Here is a 24,264-nt window from a genome sequence, read left to right as displayed (position 1 = left end):
AGTCTCACACATGTGGTATCGCCGTACACGGGAGTAATAGCAGAATGTGTTTTGGGGTGTAATTTGTGGTATGCATATGCTGTGTGAGAAATAAACTGATAATATGACAATTTTGTGAAAAAAAAAAAAAAAAGTAAAAAAAATCTTGATTTTGCAAAGAATTGTGGGAAAAAATGACAACTTCAAAAAAACTCATCATGCCTCTTACTAAATACCTTGGAATGTCTTCTTTCCAAAAAGGGGTCATTTGGGGGGTATTTGTACTTTTCTGGCATGTTAGGTTCTCAAGAATTGAAATAGGCCGTCAGTACTTCAGGTGTGATCAATTTTCAGATATTGGCACCATAGCTTGTGGACTCTATAACTTTCACAAAGACCAAATAATATCCACCAATTTGTACTTATTTTTACCAAAGATATGTAGTAGTATAAATTTTGGCCAAAATTTATGAAGAAAAAATTACTAATCTGCTAAATTTTATAACAGAAATGAAGAAAAATTCATTTTTTTACAGAATTTTCTGTATTTTTTCTTTTATAGCACAAAAAAAAAAAAACCCAGCGGTGATTAAATACCACCAAAAGAAAGCTCCATTTGTGTGAAAAAAAGGACAAAAATTTCATATAGGTCTAGTGTTGCATTACTGAGTAATTGTCATTCAAAATGTGAGAGCACCGAAAGCTGAAAATTGGTCTGGTTATTAAGGGTGTTTAAGTGCCCAGTGGTCAAGTGGTTAAGGTCAGCTGTCACTTTTAGCTGCTATCCCATTTATTTATCCTTAAAAAAGGAGGTATTTTTGGGGGATGATATTTTGGGGTTTTCATTTATTGTGAGGATATATGGAAGGGTGCTCAACCTGTGGCCTGTGGGCCACATATGGCCCTCTGGCCCTCTGATGTGGCCCTTGACCTTAAACCAGGCAAACACATGCTCAGGGTCGGCAACTCATTGATTATGATCTGGGCCTACCAACCCGCCATTCCCGAACATCAGTGTGCATTGAGCTGGGAGAGCGGAGGAAGCTGGTGGCCACGGAGGAAGCAGGAGCTGCATAAGCCGATACTTCCTCTGTAGCACTAGCTCTTGTCCCAGGCAGAGTGATACCAAGTCCACTTCACCTGGGACCCATTTAGCGGCCTGGAGAGCAATGCCCGCAGAAGCCAGAAGAGTTTAAAAAGTCACTGTATTAAACAACACATACACTGTGCTTTTTGCAATAGGCATATTAACTATTAGGATGCTTTTACACTGATGTGGGTTTCTTGCGGGTTAGCTGCACTGAGCCATAGACTTCTATTATATTGTGCAGGTTTTGTGCGCTTTCAGAAAGTGCACCACACCAGCAAGATATAATAGAAGTCTATGGTAAAGTGCAGCTAACCCACAGGAAAGCTTTAGGTGCATTGCGCTACACCCCCGGTGTGGGTTAACTGCAGTGCATCAGTGTGAAAGCATTTTTGTTTGCAGACGTTTGCCTTTGCTCTTACAGGTTTTCTACTCGAAGTTTTGTGGTCACATCACATGGTGCATCATATGGTGCATCATATGACTGCTTTTTCTGTTAAACTTCACTGTCACCACTCAGGCATGTTGCCAACATACTTCCTGAGCTACCTAGCTATGTCAAAGAACATGACGTGTGGGGTGGTGCAAGGCTGAGGCCAGCTTATGCATGTTTTATTTTCAAAACATTTACCTTGAGGTATCTCTTTTAATAATTACCCAGATATATGTGCACAATTCCACCAGGAAGCCTATCAGGCTCTTGGCTGATACCTGCTTATAGATTGGATGCATGTACTGTGATTATTCTCTTAATTTATATTTATTTATAAGTGATTGTAAAGGCTTGCTTTTTTTTTTTTTAATAACAAACATGTTGCAATTAATGCATAGAATGCATTAAAGCGGGAGTCCGCCGTTTAAAAAAAAAAAAAAAAAGCCAGCAGCTACAAATACTGCAGCTGCTGACTTTTAAAATAATGACACTTATCTGCCCAGTGTGCCCGCGTTTTCGACACCCGAAGCCGATCTCTCGATCGTCTCTCGGGTGCTGCCGCCGCCATCTTGGGTATGGGAATCAGAAAGTGGAGCCTTGCGGCTTAATTTCCCGGTTCCCTACTGCGCATGCGCGAGTCATGCTGCGCAATAAGGATGATCCCCGCTGTCTCTGGGATCCGTGTGTTTCCCAGCAGACAGCGGGGGACCTTCGGGAAAGGGGCGTACCTTCTGCAGATATTTATGCCGGAAGTGGGTTTCCTCAGTGTGCTTTCTCAGGAAGCACTGCCAAATGTATTATCAAACCCACTCTTTAACTTAGCGAAGGTTCTGGCTCTACAGGTTTAGCACAATATCCTGTTTGGGGAGGGCCATTTCTCATATCCCCCCCCCCCCCCCCCCCCTTCAAAAGAAGGTTATACTATGTAACACAAATGATAGTTATGTTTGACAATCCAATATAATCTTACTTAAAAAATCTAGTTTCATGTTGTGAGTTCTGCCTGTCTGCTGGCCATCTCTTTCCACAACTTCCTGGATTTATTCCAATGCTTTACTTTCAAATTCTAAAGACTACATATTCTTTGATTCCTGTATAGGCTCCACTTCCTGAAACTCCTCCTCCCAGGTCCCCTGTAGTTCAGAGGACAGGCTCTCTGAAAAGTGTGATGGAGTGTGATGGAGCAGTGCAGATTTATAGGGTTTAGTGAATAAATGTCACAGAATTCAAGGAAATGTGTGCGGATTCTTCACAAAGTGAGTATACAAACTTTCAAGACTTGAGATTTTTTGGAGTAGGCTAGGAAATGTGGAAATTAATATATAATTTAAAATTTTGACCATAAATACACTTAAAATTGTCTATGGCTAAGTTCATACCTGTGCGGCTCTGCAAGACATGGTTTGTGCGGACACAGCAGCTCATTCATTTGAATAGGTTGATATGAAGAAAGCTTTGGAAACTCTGTCTTTGTGTTGTCCTAATTTGACACATGGAATAAAGATTTGGCATCGCTACAATATGATGTGCCACCAGCTTTCATATCACTACATCATGGTGGCAATCCAAGGTGAGCACCAACCATTGGGATCACATCACACGAGTGACACCCTCATTTGGAGCAGTACAACTTTTTTATTCATTTGAATGGGTTGCTGTGCCTCCAGAAACCTGCAGCTTTACTGAAAACACGGAAACCGCAAGTGCAGTGTGGTTCCCAGTGCGAGGAAACTGTGCTGCGTTTTCCAGTGCATGGGGGGGGGGGCATTAGGATAAATGGTACCCCCACGCATATCCTGAAAGACAGCATGCTTTTCTGTGCAGGTGGTTGCAGCTGCGGGAATAGGTGCGCACCCGCAGCAGCAACCGCCCGCACAAGTGGGACCCTAGCCTAATGTTTGTATCAAATTTAAAAGGAAAATGTGAAGCAGCGAATAAGAGCAGTGAGCTGTTTAACAAATTCTTTCTGAGGTTTATTTCCAAAAATAGTTTTATGTCTAACATAAATATACTTGCAGCAGTAACCGCTACTGTCAAGTATCTGCTAGATATACATACAGTAGCTGCACAGTGCAGTGTACGTTTTCAATACCTTAGTCCTGGACTGATTTGTGATTATGCTGCAGAGGATCTGTCACACTGTCATCTCATTTTCATTGTATTTTTCCTAGAGGAATGCATGCAAATATTTCTCTTATATTCATGGTTTTCCAGGGATTTGTAAGACACAATCAAGTGCATTAACTGCTTTTTTCTTGTCTTATTGTAAAAATTACGGTTCCAGATTTTAAACAGCAGATGGCACTATATCACATTACTTAAATATGAAAAGAATCAACTACATTTAGTGTTACAGAAGAACAATACATTCATCATGACACCTTGTGTACTCATTCTCAGACTCTCTTGCAAAATTTGTTCTTGTTTGTTATTTAACAGTTTTTATTTTCCAGAGAGGATTTCTTGGGAAACATCTCCAAATTGTGTATTTTTGTTTTGGTACTGCTTCAAATTTGGAATAGAATATATTGTTCATTGCTCTTTTGTCCTGCATAGGTAATGTATTGTTTACAACAGCATGACGATAACTGAATACTATCTCAAAGCGAAAAACTTGCTCAGTTTGGTATGTATTGCTAGAAAGGTTTTTTTTTTTTTCTTGAGAGCATGTATGTGGTCAGCAAAGGGCCAATCAGCACTGTCCAGACAGAGAGTCAGGGGTCTTTCAGTCTCATAGGACAATCAGAAAACTCTTCCTACAAGCTTTAACCAGTGCTTGGCTGGACACTGATAGAAGTCACACTCTGTACACAGTACAGGCCTGAACTCTACACTCTATACATAGCATACTCCTGAACCCTGCACTCTGCATACAGTACACTATTGAATTCTGCATTCTGTATGTAGTGCACTCTTAAACTCTGCACTCTGTACATAGTGCACTCCAGAACTCTGCACATAACATATTCCTGGACCCTGCACTCTGTACGTGGTGCACTCCTGAACTCTGCACTCTGTATGTAATGCACTTCTAAACTCTGCTCTCTGTACAGAGCACACTCCTGAACTCTGCACTCTGTATACAGCTCAATCTTGAATTCTGCACTCTATAAGTAGTGCACTCCTGAACCCATAAAAAGAAATCAGGTCTCAGCCATCCACATGCTCAGCATCTGAATGCTAGATTGACCAAATTGCTAGCACTACACCTGCTTCCTTTTCAGCTGGTAGACTCTGCCCACTTTCGTGAATTTGTGGAATGTGCTGTACCTCAGTGGCATGTTCCAAAACACTTTTCTTTTCACATTTCTTTTCACAGAAGGCTATTCCGGCTCTCTACTGGCATGTGGAAGGCAATGTTTTGGCCTCGTTGGACAGGGTGGTCAGGTGCATATTACCTCTCACTCATGGTCTAGCAGGCATGGGCAGGGATGTTACCTTTCCTTCACGGCAGGCTAGGTAACTATGCTGGCAGCTGGGAAGGATGCAGGACAGGGTTCAGTATTGTTGGAGCTTGATCCGCCACTATGCCTCCAAAATGCTAGTGGTGATTCTGCCACAGCTCTCTTCTCCAGCCCCTCATCTTCTTCTTCCTCTCTGGCCTCTTCTGCAAATTTGTCCTCTGAACCAGCAGTGCTCCATAAGCATTCAAAGGCCTATGCAAGCACTCAGGCAAAAAGATGCCATGCGGTGCTTGAGTTGGTCTGCTTCGGGGATAGGAGCCACGCTGGGGCAGAGATTCTGTCAGCTTTGCAGGGGCAGGCTCAGAGGTGGTTCACGCCACTCCAGCTTCAGCCAGGAATGGTAGTATGTGACAATGGTACCAACCTTCTCTTCTCCCTCTGACAGGGACACTTGACCCATGTCCCATGTTTGGCACACGTCCTGAAATGGTGGTGCAGCGGTTCTTGAGCATGTACTAAGGCTTACAGGATCTTCTGAGGCAGGCCAGAAAAGTCTGTGGTCATTTCCACCGGTTATACAATGCCAGTGCTCGGCTGGCTGACATTTAAAGGGAATGTAACCGCCTCATTTGTGACATGCCCACCAGGTAGAAGTCAATGTTGACAATGCTGCAGCAGCTGCACTCCCAGCAAAGGACCATCAATGAGTACCTATATGAGTATGGCACCAGGACAGGGTCAGGGGAGCTTGACTTTTTTTTGCCATGCCAGTGGCTACTGATCAAGGATGCATGCACTGTCCTGTCACCATTTGAGGAGGCCACAAGGATGGTGAGCAGCGACAAATTCATTCAGTGATACTGTCCCTCTTGTCTTCCTGTTGGAGCACACGCTTTGTGGAATAATGGACAGGGCACTTGAGGCAGACCAGTGGGAGGAAGAGGAGGACTTCCTTACCTCTCAAGGCCCCCTTTATCCAAATAACATTCATGTGGGCCTCCAAACACACAGGAAGAAGAAGAGGAGGAGGAGTATTGTGTCAGCATTGATGTAGAGCAGTGTTTCTCAAATCCAGTCCTCAGGCCCCCCCAACAGGTCATGTTTTCAGGATTTCCCTCAGATGAAACGGCTGTGGTAATTGCTAAGGCAGTGAAACTGATCAAATCACCTGTGAAAAATAATGGAAAACCTGAAAACATGACCTGTTGGGGGGGCCTGAGGATTGGATTTGAGAAACACTGATGTAGAGGATAACACTCAGCAGCAGTCTTCAAGGGATGATTTTCAGTCCTCAGAAACCCAAGGAATTGTACGTGGAAGGGAGGAGGTAGTTCCTGAAAATGTCATTCTCTGTGACCCAGAGGACTTATGCTGCATGGCCTCTAGGATTTGTGGTATCAAGGAGAGGGATCATTACTGGCTGGCAACCCTTCTTGATCCACGTTACAAGGGTAAGGTTGCAGAATTCATCCTGCCTTTGCATAGGGAGCAGAGCATGAAACATCATCAGGAGGCCATGAAGAAAGGTTTGTGAAACGTGTTTCCAGACCCTGGGAGGTTACAATTTCCTGGTGCTGGACAATGTGTTGCTGAGGCTTCGTTCAGTGAGAGGAAGAGCGGTGGAGAAGGTGGCTGATGCCTTTAGACAATTTTTCAGTCCTCAGCACCAAGGTCTGATCAGTTCAAGCAACCATCGCCAGCGCCTGCATTACATGGTGCATGAATATCTTGGAGCAAGAGCAAACTTGGAGACCTTTCCAACAGACCATCCACTGGGTTACTGGATCTTGAGGATGGACCGCGGGCCAGAACTTGCTCAATATGCAATTGAGCTACTGGCCTGTCCTGCATTCGTTATTTCTGAACGCACATTCAGTGCTGCTGGAGGGTTTGTAACGGATCATAGATTGAGCCTGTTCACAGACTCCATTGATAGGCTCACATTCACAAAAATTAATCAGTCTTGGATCAGTAGCAGCTATCAAGCACCTGATGCTGATGCAACTGATTGATTTTTCTCTGGATGTGGGATCCCTTGAAGACTACCTATGCTGAGTGATTATCCTATTCCTCCTCAATCTTGATGATGCTAGCTTTCAACAATATTTTTGGTTTAGGGCATCACCACCACTGCCTAAGGCCCAATTTTTCTGTCCCTGTTTAACAGGGGCATGTAATTACAATTTTTGATCAAATATTTTACAGCAGGGTCCGTTCCTGCACCCAACAAGCGTTACTGTGAGGGCTTACAGTGTTGTGGCACCACCACCACCAAAGGCCCTATTTTTGTGCCCCTGGTTAACAGGGGCATGCAATTACAATTCTTGATATAATACTTCATAGCAGAACCCGTTCCTGCACCAAACAAGCATAACTGAGGGCTTACAGTGTTGTGGCACCACCACCACCACCAAAGGCCCAATTTTTCTGTCCCTGTTTAACAGGGGCATGTAATTACAATTCTTGATCTAATATTCACAGCAGGGCCTGTTCCTGCACATAACAAGAATAACTATGAGGGGTTACAGTGTTCTGGTACCACCAACACCTGAGGCCCAATTTTCTTCAGAGTATATAGGGCAGGCAATATAGTATACATACAGTATACATACTTATGTTCAGAGTATATAGTGCCTGGGGGCCCCCCAACACCATTTTTTTTAATTTAAGTGCAGGGTTCCCCTTAATATCCATACCAGGCCCAAAGAGCCTGGTAATGGGCTGGGGGGGGGGGGACCATGCCACTTTTCTAAATGATTTTCATCTATATTGCTGGGACCCGAAAATACATTACAGCTGCATGCAGTTTTTTTTTTCAAAACAAACACAGGTTTATTAATCAATTGAAAAAATACAGAAAACAGTAGATACATACACATGGCTTAGGTAGAGTGTAAACACCATCGGGGTTTCACCCCTAATACAATAAGGAAATACACTGTGAGGAGCAGATTATCATTACAATGTCATCATCCCACCTCCCCTGGCAGAAGCCCGCCACCACCCCCTCCAAGGCACATGCCTAGAGCCTCAAGACCGTATCCATTCTAAACTATACAGGTTTCCAAGGCATCCAACCACCTATCCCACACCTTGTTGTATTTGGCAGGGCAGCCGCGGTGCCTATATACTTATTTTATGTAGGGCAATTTACTGTTGATTTCCATGATCCAATCTCGGACTATAGGAGGAGCCGGGCGCATTCAATTCTTCGCTATCAGTTTCCTTGCAATAAACAACGTTGAATGTAGAAATGTTGTCAGGTATGTGTCCAGAGTAATGTCCGGAAACATCCCCAGCACACACACTTTCGGGTCCAGTTGGAGGGGTGATCCCATGTGGTCATGTAGGAAATTGATTATTTGTGCCCACTATGATTGAATTTCAGGGCATGCCCACATTAAGTGGTAAAATGTTCCAGTGGGACTGGGGCACATAGGGCACCCCGGACTATGTCCGGGCCGGAATTTCGCCAGCCTGGCAGGGGTAAGATACGATTTGTGGATTATATACAATTGCGTAAGACGATCCAGCAATTTCAATGATACCTGCTTAATATTTTCAAGCATCTCGTCCCAATCCGACCGCTCCAACGGACCCAAGTCCTCCTCCCATCTGACCCTGGCTCTCTCAGAGATCTGCATCACCGCCCTTGACCTTAGTAGATTATACATATTGGAGATCAATTGAGCCGAGTTGTCACCTATCAGCAACTCAACCGTGGACAATGTCTGGACGTTCGGGAGGCCTTCAGCAAACTGGGATCTAAGTGCGTGTCGTAGCTGTAAGTATCGGAAATACATATAGGGGGGCAGGTCAAACTCTGCCTGTAACGAAGAAAAAGCACGTATTCTGAGTGGGGATATGACTTGGTGTAGAAAAATAATACCCCTAGAGGCCCATAGTTCAACCCCAGGGATATCCAGTAGCTCCTGCAACATGGGGTTGCACCACAGGGGGGTATGTGAATGGTGAAAGTCTGCGCCAAAAACTCCCATCGCTAACTTCCAAATCCTTCTATGGTATGATAACAATTGAGTTTGGGCATCTCCCGCCCTCCCTCCCCGAAAAAGCATCTGTATAGGAGTATGAGTATGGAGACCCTCCCCTCTATCTACCAGCGACTGATATCTTTCCTCATCCGATCTGTGCAGGTGGTAAAAAATGTGAAAGTTGTGCCGCCATTTGTAAGCACGGAAGTCCAGGAGGGCTGCCCCCCCCTGAACAGGATGGATTCTTAAGGGTATTCCAAGCCAGCTTATGTCTAGATGAGCCCCAAATAAATGTGTTAAGAATGTTGTCTAGTGATTTAAAAATTCGGAGTGGGATCATAACCAGGGAATGCCAGAGCGCGTAGAGGATCTTAGGCAACAAAATCATTTTCGTCAAATTAACTCTGCCCATAACCCCAAGAGGGAGACGGGACCAGGCCTGGGTGCGTACTTTTAAAAATAAAAATAGGGTTTCGATATTATGTACGAAGTAATCCCGTGGTTCCCTGGTAATGCGTATCCCCAGGTACTGGATCTCGGACACCCTGGATAATGGGAGGGAGGTCACACAACGGTCTGGCACAGACACATCCAGGGGCAGAACCTGCGATTTGGACCAGTTTATTCTTAAGCCCGAGTGGTTGCCAAACTCCCCCAACACTTCCAGGGCAGTCTGTAGCGACGGCCCCTCATCCTCCAAGTACAAATGAGTGTCGTCCGCATACATAATCACTGATTCCACCAGGGTGCCACTGCGAAGGCCGACCACACCCAGATGTTGTCGGAGCCTGGCCGCCAAGGGTTCCGCCGCAAGGGCATACAAAAGAGGGGAAAGCGGGCATCCCTGGCGAGTACCCCGCCCAATGGGGAAAGGGTCCGACACCCAGCCGTTTACCGCGATCCTAGCCATCGGCCGATAATAGAGTAATGTGACCCATTTTACAAAGTTGGGGCCAAAGCTGAATCGCCCCAGACATTCCCAGAGGTAGTCCCACTCGATGGAGTCAAAGGCCTTGGCCGCATCCAAGGACACCACTGCCCTCGACCCCACCGAGTCATGCCCCGCCTGAATGTTCATATATAAACGACGAATGTTCATAGCTGTGTTTTTCCCCGGCACAAATCCCGTTTGGTCGGGGTGGATAAGGGACAATATTATCTTAAGTCTGGTGGCCAAAATTTTTGCTAGGATTTTAATATCGGTCTGAAGTAGGGAAATGGGGCGGTAAGATTCAGGGAGGTGGGGGTTCTTACCCGGCTTGGGCAACACTATAATGGTGGCCTGTCGCAGAGTCTCGGGAAGGGCTTCTGATTCAAATATATATTTATATAACTTCAATAGTTCTGGTACCATTATGTTGAGTATTGGGCGTAGAAGTCTAACGGAGTGCCGTCCTGTCCAGGGGCCTTAGCTGAAGCCAAAGAAGCTATCGCCAAGGCGACCTCATCCGTAGTCAATGGGGCTTCAAGGTCCACGACCTGTTCCATTGACAGCTGAGGGAGGGAAATCCCCTCCAGATAACTTGGGTCTCGGTCTCTATCCTCGGCGTATTCACCTGGGAGGCGTATATCGCCGCGTAAAACTCCCGAAACATCTCCTCTACCACCGGCGGATCAGTCACCTCCACTCCCCGGTCAGTCAAGGAGACCACCACCGGAGGCTTGGAGTCCTGATGCGCCAGATAGGCCAAGAGCTTCCCCGCGCGTTCCCCTTGCTCGAACACCCGCTGTCTAGTGAAAAAGAGCTTCTGTTTGGCTTGTTCGTACTGGAGATGCTCAAGTGCGCGTGTGTGATGCCTAAGTAGTTGTGCCTTGGTCGGAGTGGGGTTAGTGCTAAAGTCAGCAGTCGCCGCCTCCAGTGCCTCAGCAGCCTGTGCCATCAGAGTCTGAGACGACTTCTTTAGCCTGTTAATCCGCCTCGAGAGAGTGGAGCGGACATGTAGTTTGAAGGCCTCCCAAACATGATCCATCCGGGCCGTGTCGTGGCTGGTGTCAAAAAAGAACTGTCATTCCTTCTCTATGTCCTCGCATTCGCCCAGTGCTGACAGCCAAAAGGGGTGCAATCTCCACGGCATCGGACCCGCCGATCGTGCCAGCTCAAATGTAGCCCAACAGGGGGCGTAGTCCGAGAGCGATTGGCAACAGTATCCTGCGTCCAGCAATCTGGGCAGCAGACCCCTTGAAATCATAAAGTAGTCTATGTGGGACATAGAGGAGTGGGTCGCCAAGAAGCACGAATACTCCCACTTCTCTGGATACCTATGTCACCATGGGTCAATGAGAGAGAACTCTCTAAAAGTGCGGCCCAGTCTAGTCTCACCATGGATTTGGCCACCCCTATCTAGGCGCGACCTGTCTGCTCCCTGGTCCAGAACCATGTTAAAATCCCCAAGCCATATTGCTGGGGTTGTGGGGTGCTGGGCCATGTATGAGAGCCCCTCAGTAATAATCTTAGTTATATGGCGGGGGTACATAAAAAGCCTACACAAGATATTGAACCCCATATAGAACACAATGTAAAAACAAGTATCTGCCCTGGGGATCTGTCCGTATTGAGATCAGCTCAAAGTGGGTAGTTTTAGCTACTAGAATGGAGACCGCACGGGAATATGGTGTATAGGTGGCATGATAAGCCCAGCCTATCCAGGGGCGCTTCAGTGCCAACTGCAGTTGTCCGGTGATATGAGTTTCCACCAGAACTATAATATCCGCCCTATAAGATTTGAGGCAGCTAAATACCACTGTGCGTTTTAATTTGTCACGGAGCCCCGGACATTTCAGGACAGTAATTTCAACTCACCCATGGGGGAAACTTTTTAGGTGTATTCAAAGGATGAAAGTGGACGATACCCAGAGCAGTGACTCTCCCAGACTAGTAAAGGTCGCATAACATATAATAAAATGATCGTAGTGTGAATCGCATGTGAACATTTCTTGAGCCATAGTGCATAGTTAAGACCATAGTACATACATAAAACCTGTAACCATAACTAGAACATAAACATTCCAACCCCCCCTCCCAGCTCTCAGCCACCCCAACCTTGCCGGAGCAGCTGCATGCAGTTTTAAATGACTGTTTTTTCCTTTAGAAATGTAATTTTGCTGTGGTACTTTTCTAAACACTGGAAAACTGCGCCACTTTACAGGCATACTATAGATACACCCAAATCACTGCTCCCGAAAAAACGTCAGTTTTTAAAACTTTTTTGCATTGACACATGTCCCCTGGGGCAGGAGTCCAAACACTTTTTAGGGCAAAAAACTTGCATATAAGCCTTTAAAATTATCACTTTTGATTTTTCACATTTCTGTCCCATAGACTTAAACGGTGTTCGCGTGTTTGAACAAACTTTTTTGCATGTTCGGATATTCTGGTGCGACCCGAACCGGGGGGTGTTCGGCTCATCCCTACTTTCATACCTGTGTGACTTTTATATCACTCAAACCTTTTGCCACTTGTAAACTTTTGTTTTGAAATAGAGGGCCTACAATTTATATTATACACGAATTCACCGCTTTGACCCACAATTGGCATGCTTATTTGTGAGACTGAAATACATATTGCTGTTTTATTCACTCTACAGACAATACACTCCTTCAACTTCAACAATGCCAAAATACAGCAAATGCATCCTAAGTGTTTTTCAGTCTACTTTAGGCATAACAGAATGTCCTGAGTTCCACATTTTGTTTGGTGATTTTATTACCTATAATAATAGGTTTCACTTTGCAGTCTCCTAAGGCATGGAATAGAAACGCAATTTGTATAAAATCTAACCTGACCTCTCAACCACATTTAATTGTATGTTCCAATAGCTGAAGACACATTTTAAACATATGAATGGCTTACTGGCAAACAAAACTATTTCTAGCTATTCTAAAGTACAAAATGTACTTTCAAGTGATGGCAATTGTAAATGTAACTTTCTTTTCAGTAATGCGCATAGTAAGTGCTTTGTGTATTTTGAAGTGAACATGGTAAATCTCAGTGGTGGCTTTATATGCACTCTCTGGATATCAAATGTAGCATAGCAAGAAGGGAAAAAGCTTACAGTTTATAACGATCTACCTGAATACAGTTTCATCAAAATGAAGACGATAGATAGATAGATAGATAGATAGATAGATAGATAGATAGATAGATAGATAGATAGATAGATAGATAGATAGATAGATAGATAGATAGATAGATAGATAGATAGATACCAATACAAACCTCTTCTTCCTCTTGTGAAAATTCTAGTTCTCTGACTGTCATGCTGATCTGATAGCTTCTATATTTTTCACCTTGCACATGTATGCAGTTCAGGAGTGCAGACATTTCAATGACCTCTCTTCTCTAGTTGCACGCTTTTTACAGGTTAGGGACTCAGAAAGTATTGAAACCGTAGATAACCATGCAAGTTGCATTTTCAAAAGCATGCCACCATGGAAGTGTACATATTTTTCTCGGGTCAGGTTTCCTTCAAGATTCAAAGATTGGTTACTTTTTTGTTTGTCTACTAAAAATAAGCATACAAAGGGCTTGTTCACACTTGCGGTGCACTTTGAAGAATGATCCTTTAGAAATGTGAACTATAGAAAGTTTCTATTGCCTTGTTTCCTATTCATTCGTTAAGTAAATCGTTTTGCTTCATTATAATCATTATGTTAGAATGATTCGTTTTCAGAATTTGTTTTATATACCGTATTTATTGGCATATAACAAGCATCAGCGTATAACACGCACCCCAAGTTTAGGAGGGAATTTTAAGGAAAAAGACTTTTAGGAGGGAACTTTAAGGAAAAAAAAAAACTTACATTTAAATGCCCATCAATGCAGCCTTATCAGTGTCCATCTGCAGCCTTGTCCATCATTGCAGCCTTATCAGTGTCCATCTACAGCCTTGTCCATCATTGCAGCCTTGTCAATGTCATATGCAGTCTTGTCCACCATTGCAGCCTTGTCATGCAGCCTTGTCCATGATTGCAGCCTTGTCATGCAGCCTTGTCCACCATTGCAGCCTTGTCAGTTTTATTTGCCTCTTTTTTATTTTTAAGGTGGCCGAAAGCTGCCGAGAAGAGCCAAAGTCAGCCGAAAGCCACCGAGAAGAGCCGAAGTCGGCCGAAAGCCACTGATAATGGCCAAAGGTGGCTGAAAGCTGCAGAGAAGAGCTGAAGGCGGCTGAAAGCTGTCCAGAGGCTCAGAACTGCGGGGGATGGGCGTATAAGACGCACCTGCAAGTTTCCCCTGCTTTTAAGGGGAAAAAAAGTGTGTTATACGCTGATAAATACGGTATTTGGATTTGTTTCATATATTAGTTGTTCCAAATTGATTTGTATTTTTGGACGTTATAATTAGCTGTAATTGTTTTAATGTATTAATTCATAATATCCAGAGATTACTTATACACTCAGAGTCATCCCTGCTAGTCCAACCCACAAAGAGAAATGGAATGAGCTGATTGGATGATATCGACTGGAGTCGCGTGCACCTGAAAATATTGAATGGAACAAAATTAATTTTGGATTCATCCGTTACGTTATAAAAAATTTTGATGGATCCACCACCATCCAACCCAAACACAATCATCTTATTTCACTTTTATACCTTACTGTATTTATTGCAATATGCTTCCATTTCATATGTAGTTCATTTTTTATAATAATGAAAAATGTTAATGCAAAAAGAATTGGCTGATTATCCATAATTCAAAGACTACAGCACACTCTCATCTGAGTAAAACAAATTAATCCAAATTAATATATATAAATTTGTTATGTTATTATGTTAAATAAATTTCCTTATTGCTAACTGACTTTGTTGCACATACAAATTAAACAAATGGCTGCTCAATTTCAACTCCAATACAAAAAGAATCATATTAGAAAATTCACGCTACATTCACTAGAATAAAGACAAATGGGTCCAAATCAATTCGGGTCATTCGTTATGTCATTACGTTATTTCAGATGCTTCAAACATTAACAAAAGGCCTAAACTATTGCATCATGTCATCCAAATGAAACAAATTAATACAATTATATATTTTTTCAGATTTATAAAAATTTTACATCTGAATCTCTGAATCACACAAATTTTGTATGAATTTTCATTCGTAACTCTTCATAGAGCATTGGACAGGCTTTGAGGAGATGTTGTATTGCCTCCTCACCAGCTGCTTTAACCCCTTTATCCCTGCACTAGGGAGCTGAAATCACAGGGCTGTGGTATGCTTACAGAATGCCCCTGTTCCCTTAAATAGGTTACATTTAGTGGGTGCTATGCCTGTCAAAAGCAGCAGGGGTTATAATTCCTGCCATGGTGTTGCATGTGTATACCCCCAGATGTTCCCCCTGCAGCTAAAGGGGGTAGTGGTTGGGGGTGGTAAAATACAGCTCAACCATAGAGTTTTACCACCCCCAACATCTCCCTGCGAATAAGCCCAAAGCCAGGTTAGTGAAGAAAGGGTGCTTGAAGAGTTAGCTGCCTGCAGATGGGAGAAAGACAATCTTTGTCCATAAAGGACCCACATATCTGGTACTTATTAGCTTGAGAAAACATGTGCCAGATGAATATGAACTAGATTTCAGCCATTAACAATTTTGAAGTTTTTTCATCTTTAAATAGTGCAAGATTACAAATACAATGCATACACTTCAGAACTTATATGACAGCATTACAAAAAGCACTAAAGGTGTATTTGGCAAAGGATGGCCCCACTCCTTACTAGTTTGTTTTATTATAATATATTGTTAAACATTTTGTTTATTTTAACTGCATACCAACTTGTATATTGTATTTTTTTTAAAACAAAAAACAAAAAAAATGTAATATGTTGCAGCTTACCTGTCCCTAGATAAGGTGGCTTCATCCATTTTCACATTTCAGGCCTTTTCCCTTTATTTTCACATGGCAATCCTATGAATAAACTAGTTCCTGTCAATGGGTGGCTATGCTCAGTCGTCCACTGTATTTATAGAATGAGCCATGGTTGTTATCCAGGGTAGATTTTAAATCGGCCTTATTTAATTAATTAAGTTTATTACACAGGGTTTGTTGATGGGATTAGTAGTTTACACATGAAAGATAAAAATATTTTTTATTCCAATTTATCTAACAGGAAGTGACAGGGACATTGCAGTTTTGGCAAGATCAACAGGTATTTTCTATACTTGCTTAAAATGCTCTTTATCTAATATTGCTAAGTAAAAATAGTTGGTTTGGTGCCGACATCTTTCGTTTCGGTCCTCTCCTTATGGGTCTTTTTGGTCTCCATACTCATAGACCATTATTGGTATGAGTGTGTTATTTTCTTTCTACAGGCATAATATATAGGTACAGGATTTATCCGAGTTAGGACTCATTTCTACTTTTTCATTTAATATTCTATGTATATATATATATATATATATATATATATATATATATATATATATATATTTTAATATATATGTTTTTTAATTATTTTTTATATACAGTCTTTTTTATATAATTTCCTTCAGGGGTTTTTTCTTTTATTGTTCCCTTTTTTGGACACTAGGGGCGTTGTTGTAGTGGTTCGGACACTGCAAACTCACTCCTCTGGTGTTAGTGGCGATAGTATTAGGCTGGTTTATATTCAAGCCTCGTTTTTGTATTATATCGGAAGTGACGTTTGTTTACTTCCGGTCGCGGGTGTCTATGTTCCATTGCGGCCGTGCTGCGGGAGGCGTGGCTCACTTCTACTTTCGGCTCTATTGGAGGAGACACACTGTCAACAGTGCGTAGGTCACCGGAAGTGACGAGCGCTTGTACACTTCCGGTTCCGGGTCCATTTTGTAGTATTGCTGTGGGAACTATATATGATTCTTACAATTGGGAATCCTGTTATTATATTAGGGGGATTTGGCATACATTACATGCTCCATTTTATTCTATATAGATGCAACACCGGCTCATAGGGTATTGTGTTGCTGCCATTGAGTTGAATAGGTGGAACGCAATGGGATAGAGGCATGGGACGCATGCCGGGCCGCCATTTTGCCCGTACCGGAAGTGGACACCTGTGACACACAGGGGGGGGATCCTAATTACATTAAGGTATGCTATCTATATAAGGCAGTGTAACAGTGGTAGGAGTCCACCCCAGATGATGACCCGTAGGTCGAAACGCGTCGGGAAGACTCTACCACTGCCTACTTCCTCTGATACGTTTGTTAACAACTATGGAAATGTGAGTTTGATACTTTATTTTTATTAAAGCAATTTTTTTAAACGTTATTACACCATCTTGGCTCTATCCTTCCATTTCTATGTCTGAGCTGATGCCAGAGTTGTCTCTCTAAAAACGGTGATTATATATAGTCCGCCATATTGAATGAACTACTTGCCCTGGGACCCACTCAACGATGGAATGCTGAATCCAGTGCCTCAGTAGTTGGAATCATAAGCTATTGTTGACCCCTTAGATATAAGTCTACTCGGGTCATTTCCATCTGGTAAGCCTGCGCTTCTTAAGGTGGTGGGAGCTACACTGCGGTGGAATTGTTTATGGTCACAGTAAATTGGGACTCTTGTCATCACCGAAGTTTGTTGGGATTCCCATCTGCACATTTATTTGTATCAATATATGGACTTTATTGTTTATGTATTTATTATTTTATTCTCCTTTTTTTTTGGAGTTGTTATCCTCAGATTTATGGTCATGTCTCACTAACAAGTTATAGTTATATGTATACACTATATTAGGTCCATATATACATCTTTTCTAGCATATATGGTATTTATCTTTAAGCTCCACTATTTTGAGTTGTCTTCATTGATTATTTAGGGGCACTTTTTGATTTTCACAGCCACATATGTTTAGCGCTTACACTTTATACTTGACGTCTTTATAGCTAAAAAAAATCCCAGTTTTAGCGTGTTGGCAGCTTTTTTTTTTTTTTTTTGATTTTTTTTATTTCTTTGATTACTGCGCAGTGTTACTGTATATACATAGCTCCCTTAAAATGCTCTTAGCATGAAAAAACAAACTTTATGCAACCACCACATTTAAGGAATAGTACGCTGTAAGCTTAAATATTACATTTTTCCTTGGGTTTCGTTTTAATGTAACAAAAAGTAAAGGTTGTTTGCAAGCATTGTTACATCCACAATGAATTCAGTTTGTATTTGTACTTAAAGGGTCAGTTTACCTTTACAGAAAAATCTATAAGGTGAACTTACACTGGACCCCCTCCTCACCCCCCCTCCCCCGGTCCCGCTGACCTGGAGCCCGGTGATCACTTGCTAGGAGATATCATATAACCGCCTCACTGATCCAGGGTTCAGAAATCCCCTCGGCTTAATCTCCTAAATGTACCTCGTAAGGATGTACATATAGGAGCATTCTAATTGGTCAGCGCCGTAACATGGGTGACGCCGACCAATCAGAACCTGCTTAGCCGTCCTGTCACCACAAGTGAAGAGGAGAGAAAGCCACAGGGATTTCAAATCCCCATGCTGGTAAAGCGGCTATACAATTTGTCAGAATGGGTGATCGCCGGACTCCAGGTTAACAGAGCCAGGTACAATAAGAAGGGGGTCCAGTGTAAGTTCACCTTACAGATTTTCTGTAAAGGTGAACTTACACTTTAAGTATGCTGCTTTTAGCAATCAAAATGTTACCCAGGTTTGCTTGAGGAACCCATAGAAAGCATAACTTATTTTCTATTTTATCACTTTGCTCACCCTGTAACTTTGAATTTGCTTCTTAAGTTATGCTATTCTATAGATTTCCATCACACCTGAGTCAACCTTCAGAGCAATAAAATCAGCCCTTTTATTTTGCAATGTACAGGAACCTCTGCCAAATATAAAAGATACAGCTTATAAAAAAAAAGCAAAGATGAATAATCAGTGAACAAAAATTCTGCTCTAGTCTGTCCCCCAAGACTCGGTTACTCCCACATCAGACACCATCATCTTGTCTTTTGAACAGCATAGATAAAGTAAATCCAAGCTGTTAATCACAGCTTATATGCGAAATACAGTCATGAGTTAATACTTCCTACCTGTGCCATTGGCAAGAAGAGAGTGTGGTTAGACATAGAAATGCCACCTACTATTGACAAAAAAAGGTGGAATTTGTATATCAGTAACAGAACAAGTTAAAGGCTAATTTAACCTTTTTTTTCTAGAATCCAGCTCCCTTATGTACAAACAGGGCTGCTGTTAGAAATCATGGGGCCCCCTACAGCCTACCTGACAGGGCCCCCTTCAACCACGCCCTTGCCCCCAACCCTGACCCCGACTTGAAGTGAAATGCAGGTTTGTTGCCGTTTATAAATGTGTGTGTGAAGCCAACAAATGTTTGCAATTAGTAAGCATGAAGGAGCAGGGGGCAGTTTAAATGTATTTTCAACTGTATGTTATTAATTACAAATAAAAACAAATCTCACGCTGTATCTTTACATTTTTTATTGTCATTTTTGCTTTCACAGGGGATGGACAACATTCCTTGTGATAGCAAGGGCCATAACAGGTTCTCTTTATAGGGAGATATGAGGTCTTTTAGACCCCATATCTGTCCTCTGGCCTCCAAAGCATCTGCTCAAGCTAAGATCAGTTTGATCATATGCTTGTTCAAGTCAGTAATGGCTTCTTTACATGCGATCGAAACCAGAAGTGATAAAATCTTCATCACTTCTGGTTTCAAATGTCACACGGTGGGATGAATGACAATCCCCCCCCCCCCCCCCTTGTCCTAGTAACTGGATGCTACTGGTCACATCTTAAAAGCAGTAAAGGTGGTGGTGGGACCCCTTTCCACTGCCTGCAAAAGCAATCCAGGGGCTTCTTAGCCACTACGATTACGTTTACTTTTTGCAGAGTCGATGGGGCTAAAAAAACGATATCTCGATCATTGCTGTACTGATGACCAAGATATCATCAACCTTCCAATCCAGCAATGATGGGAAGCAATTAAATGGGATTGGTTCGGGGGGGCAGTAAAAATGCAGTTCCGCTGCACGTTTACTGCCCCTCCAAATGTATTTTTAAAGTAGCATGTTTCTTATTATCATCAGGTTACAGTTATCACACAGGCAGCACAGTAGGCAGGGCTCTATCATGACGTTATCATGAATTTATCATAACTTTATGTCACTTGGCTGTTGAGTGCTGGCTTAGTTAACTTATGGCGGTATTGTATATAACAGACTGTAACAGTACAACCATAACAAAGTCAGCACCCAAAAGCAATGTAACACAGAGCCATGACAGAGACCCTGCTGTGCTGCCTGTGTGATGATTGTACCCTGCTGTGCTGTGAGATATATAATAGGACACATTGGGTATTCTTTCCTATATTCCCCACTCACTGTGTCCAGTGCAGCCACGATCTCCTCCTGCTCTTCCCTGTCAGCCACACAGCTTCTTCAGATCTGGTGAGGAATGTAGCCAGGAGCCGAACGGAGAATCACAATATCACTCCGCCAGCCGGGACTAATAAAATAGTGGGGTGGCATGATGTATATGCACCCCGAAAATAAAGAAATAGTCCCTGCTGTGCTAATCTGCTGTGCTCCCCTCCTGAGCCCCTGCGTTGACCAGATGAGGCCCAGGAAAACAATTTACCCACTCTGTAAGCAAGTGGAAGCAGGGAAGAGTTCAGAAAACGTTTTTTTTTTTAAATGCAGTAACAAATTGTTATGATGTCCAGGCCCCATTGTGTAGCTGATCTGGGCGGGCCCAGTACATCAGGGCTGGTTGTACTGCCCTATCAGCGGCCCTGTGTACAAATATACCACTAATGTACCTTGGTTGCAGAAAAAGCTTTCTTTGCTTTTGAGAACAAGGACTTGCCTTACTCCTTGCTGTATTTCCTAGAAAGCTTCACTTGCTGGTATGTAGATTTGGGACAGAGAAACCAGTAAGACAAAGGTAGGAGTTTACCAGCTGACCTCAATAGCACACACCCTTTACCCATCAACTATGATTTGCACAGCATTCCTGCCATCTCTCCACATATGTACTTGCCTAGTTTCTAACAGCAGCCCTTCCAACAGACTCAGGCTGCGTGCTAAACTCCCTGGGGACAACACTGATGTAGTACAAGGGCCTGCCCGTTTCCATACAGAGTGATTGGATAGATGGTGTCTCCTCCTATTAAATCGTTTTAGTAAATCTAAAGGAGATTGTACAGATATTGTACAATCAGATTGTATAGTGTATGACCACATTTATACACTGAAAATTACCTAGTTGCTCTTTGAGTGTCACACGTGGAGATGTGAACGAGGCCTGAACACATAGTGTCTTCATCCACTCCCTCCTATGTACTTGTATAAAGATGGCCATACACTATGCAATCTGATTGTACAATCTCTGTAAATTTCCTTTAGATTTACCAGAACTGTGGAATCAGAGGACCCACCTGACCAAGCCATTCAGTTTGTATCAAATCAGGCAGGCCCTTGTACTACATAGCTGATTGGAGATCTAAAGGCGATTGTTCAATCAGATTGTAAAGAAAGTGGGTGGAAGGTGATATTGTAATGAGGGGGGTGTGGTTCAGAGTGGGGGATGACCTACAGAAAGTGAATACTGACAGACGATCTACAGGAAGTAATGGAATCTGAAAATCATTTTAAAAATTCAAATAAATGGACAAGATTTTAAACCTCCTGTGGATAAAGTAAGTGAGAGAAAAACATATTGGGATGACAGTTCCAGATGTGGCATTGAAAAACGCTTCTATTTAGTGAAATTTTGCCCGAAAAGGTGAACTTAACCTTTAGTCTGCTTCTGCTGAAAAACTTGATGACCTCTACATTGCTAATACACAGTGGGGGTTATTTACGAAAGGCAAATCCACTTTGCACTGAAAGTGCACTTGGAAGTGCAGTTGCTCTAAATCTAAGGGGTAGATCTGAAATGAGGAATCTTCAGTGGTATACAGTCAGTTCATGCATAAAGTGACTTAGTGCCAAGGGGGGACCACCACCAATGGTAAAATCGGCTGCTCACCTCATCGTATGGACCCTTTAGATTACAGAGGGTCGTATGCCCTTAAATATCAACGAATGCTTATCAACTCATCCAATCGCTGTACTCCTCTCAGACAATATCCGACCGGTTCACAAACGAAAACACAGCTTTCTCCCATTCAGAGTCAAATGAACTGACACGTTCGTAGAATACCCACACTGGATTGGTATATAGCAGTATTCACATTTCCTCAGACTATCTGTAACTTTCCTTTCCTGGTTCCTATCCGTGGCAGCATACACACAATCCATGTATATGCTTCCTTCATGGTAGGACGAGTTGATAAGTATTCGTTGATATTTAAGTGCATACGACCCTCTGTAATTTAAAGGGCCCATACGATGAGGTGAGCAGCCAATTTTACCATTGGTGGTGGTCCCCCCCTTGGCACTAAGTCACTTTATGCATGAACTGACTGTATACCACTGAAGATTCCTCAGGTGTTTGACACGAAAGCTATTTTGGATTTTCATTTAGTAAATAACCACCAGTGTTTCATAAACAACCACCAGTGTTTCATAAACAACCACTATGTTCTTTTTTTTCGTTTTCACCTTTTTATTTGTAATTATTTGCTTTGCAAGGCTGCTCATCTCCTCCAGCCTATTGATGGACATCATTATTCAGGACCTGCTTTCTAATATTGACCTTGGTGAACCATGCCTGTGCAATGTGTATTAGTGTAGCTGTTTGTAGTCTCCATCAGGTGGGAGGGTGACAAGGTGACAGTGTAGAAGCACAACAGAGACAGCTGTCACCTTATACGAGGCACTTGTATGGACGGGCAGGTACACAATGACAGGAAGAAACAATCAACTACCTAGAGCACTCAAGAGCACCCTAGTAATCACTGAAAACTACAAGTCATAGAACAGAATGAACGACGTAGCCGGGCGGGCAGAGTCCGCAAGGCCATGTTTTTTTTAAACTGTGACAGCGAGTTTGAGGAGAAGTTCCCCAGCTCGCTGTCACTAGAAGCAGCAGGTCGGGGAGAGGCTGCAACAGTGGGAACATGTTCCACTCTAAAAAAGGGTGGAATAAAATTTATGAGGAATTGTTTTCACCTACCCCAATGATCGCCCTCCTCTCAATACTCCCTGGGTCCATAACATCGCAGAAACAGAATCTCCTCCATTTTGTTATGACAGCTCATGCCATCATTTTGGAAGACAACCACCACTCCTCCTCTGTCATGATGGGTCTCAATCATGAACGATACTATGAGAATGGAGGAGATGCTGGCTTTAGACAACAACGCATTTGATAAGTACAAGGTGTTGTGGTCCATTTGGCTCCACGTCTCCGCTTCAGACCCTCTCGACTATGCTCTAGACCCCAACAGGGTCACCCTAATACGCAGCCTAACCATAGGGAAGGTTGAGGTGTCTACCCATTGGGTTCCCACCCTCTGACCATTATCTACCTCTGTCTACGAGTGTCTCCCCAGCCGCTTTCTCTCCCCTCTACGATCTTTTTTTACCCTTCTTTACTTCCCTCTCTCACTCTATCTACGCGCTTACTTTGGTCACTTCCTCCCTTTATGCAATTTGGTCTCCCTTTTATTTTCTAATTATTTCTCCATATTGTTTTATTATGAATAACAAGGCTCTCCAGCCAGAACTACTCCTTGCAACAGATGACAGTTGTCAACTCTTACAATACATTATTTGTTAGTGGGTGTCAAGCTATGGGCGATAGCCATCAGGCTGACTCATTGCCTATGTTTACTAGCGGTTGTCACTAAGTTGTAACTTTTATGTTGTTCCTTGTGATATTTGTGAAATTGACAATAAACACATTTTCAACCTTAAAAATTGGTGGAACATGTATCATGTTCCCAAAGGTGAACTTATCCTTTAACAAAGACCTTCATAACACAATCGCCAAGTGTTATTTCACTGAAAGCTTCATAGCTAAGAAAAGGCCAAGTACAACTTTCGAAATGACATTAAAACGTTAAAGCTTATATAAGATTTCAGTGATTAGGTTTAGATCTAATCATTCATTATCTTAAAGGTAGCTTTAGAAATTTAAATGATGGAAATGAACTACTCTGAGAAAAAAAGTTATGTATCCTAGAGTTAAAGTGACACTAAATGATATCCTTATTCCTATTTTTCTTTAAAACCAGAATTTAGTGTCACTTTAAAGGGTAACTCCACTTCTGTAGGAAAAAAATAGCAAATAATAATATAGCGTATGCAATTGTTACACAAGTCATATTGTAATTGAAAAATTGTAATTAAAATTATGTTTCCTTTTCAATTTGCAGCCTGTAATTTTCTGTAAAATACAATTCAATATGGCTAGCTGGAGGTGTTCTGCACACAGATGGTGTACAGAAGGTCCCCTAGAACTGTAATTTCCTACTTGTGTGA

Source organism: Lithobates pipiens, unplaced genomic scaffold (genome assembly GCF_037356315.1).
Source record: "Lithobates pipiens isolate NorthernLeopardFrog02 unplaced genomic scaffold, aLitPip1_a1.2 Scaffold_19, whole genome shotgun sequence".
Taxonomy (NCBI): domain Eukaryota; kingdom Metazoa; phylum Chordata; class Amphibia; order Anura; family Ranidae; genus Lithobates; species Lithobates pipiens.
The sequence above is the reverse complement of the archived record's forward strand: the minus strand, read 5'-3'. Positions refer to the sequence as shown.